The following is a 1,895-nucleotide window of genomic DNA, read 5'->3' as shown; positions in this document are numbered from 1 at the left end:
GATTTTATATTATTATAAAACTGTTTTATTGTGTGAATCTAAGAACATCATTTTAGCGTAATTTTATAGAAACTTAACGAATTAACTAAGTATGCTTCAATTAAAAAATTCTATTCCATAGATCACAGATCAACTGCAAAAAAAAAGAAAATAACTCGACAAGATTTTTTATTATTACGAAAGTGTTTGATGTGTGTATCTAAGAACGTAATTTTTGCAGAATTTTACGGAGCTTACATTACCACGTTGGTGTGCATTTGCAGCAGATCCCACGCCATCCTTTCGTATTTGTTTCTTGTTGGTCTTTTACCTTTCAAGTTTCTTTTACTATTGTGACGGTACCTCTTGCTGAAGGTACTCACCTAATTGGCGAAACACCAGAACCTTTCTCCCAATTATGCTCCCATTCATACATTGTATCTAACTGTCTAAGACACCGGGTCTCCTTGCTGATGAGTCCACTAGGAGGTCCAAGACGAAACGCACTTCGCTTTCTACTTTCTTCTTCCGACTGTCTCCACTTTATCACTTTTCCTCCTTCCACTATCACGCAACCTAAGTACCATTTTCTCCCTAGAAAATTAAACAACTCCTTTCCGCGTATGCTTTGTGAAAAAGAAAATCCAAATTTCGCATTCTTGCGATAGTTTCGGAGGTTATTTAGCAATCAACTCCCCGACATAACCTCATTTCGAGAATTTACAGCGAGAAAACTGTGGAGAAAGAATTCGAGCAATTCGGAAATTTTAACGTAACTTGATTAGCTGCTTTTCGACGTTTCAAAGCGAAACTAAAATTTTATACTGTGATGCCCGGTTTGCTCCAATTCCTCGGAACTAGCAGCAGATATTGGGGTATCACTGAATTAAAACACTTCAGGATCGTTGCGTAGAAACTTTATTTTCGTGGTAGAGTGGAGAATGAACGCGGAAATTGAGAAAATAGGGCTATCTAAGGGTTCTGTGAGGACGGACCTTGGGTTGTGACTATGCAGGAGAGTATGCCCAGAGTCCAGTATGAGTAACGGCGAAAGTGGGTGACTAGTTGTGAATACAGATAAAACTAAGGACTAAGAATGAAAATATTTGAGGACAATTTCGCAATTTTTCAACTTTGAAAAAAAAAAAAAAAAAACTCAGCTTCCAATTTCTCCCATTCATACAGACATAATGGAACAATTTTCTTTTGCCAAACTTTCGTCATTTTTCCCCATGGCAAATCAAGCTTCGCGTGTCTATGAAAGCGTTTGAACCGGTTTATTTTGTTTCCATGAATCACCTGCGAACTATTTCTTTACAAGTATCGAATACAAACGTAAACAAATTTGCGCGCAGTATTTGAGCCGAAAGAGAATTTCCAAAAAAGAAATTGAAAGAAGTCGCTACAGAATAATCCTACCGAAACATATAAATTAACAGATAAAGAATCTTTTCCAGGTAAAAGATTGAAATATCCGGCCAGATCGTTATTGTTTCGCACATCTCCTATCCGTGTTTGCTTCAAGTTTCGAATTTTCTTATCGGAGAACTACTAAAATTGGACGATAAAGTGGACGACAATTCTGGTTACTGACGCAAGGGTTAAACACACAGGTTCTACAACAGTGTTCAATATGTTAAGAAACAAATTCTAATTTTAACAAGGTTCACCTTCTCTCCATTTTCCCATCACACGGACAGAGGAAACCACGTATAATGGGCCACCGGTATTTGATATGAAATTAAATTTCAAAAGGGCATCGGCAGACGAAGAGGATTCAACGAGGAGAACACTGTTAAAGGATTCTTTGATAAATCGATCTGGATTACGTTCTTGATATCTAGATACGTCTGGCACACGTTACCTTCAAAGGAAGGGTAAATTGAACTTTCAGTTCCAAAGAACTACCATAGCTA

The sequence above is a fragment of the Habropoda laboriosa genome, unplaced genomic scaffold, assembly GCF_001263275.1.
Source record: "Habropoda laboriosa isolate 0110345459 unplaced genomic scaffold, ASM126327v1 scaffold22, whole genome shotgun sequence".
NCBI lineage: Eukaryota > Metazoa > Arthropoda > Insecta > Hymenoptera > Apidae > Habropoda > Habropoda laboriosa.
The sequence above is the reverse complement of the archived record's forward strand: the minus strand, read 5'-3'. Positions refer to the sequence as shown.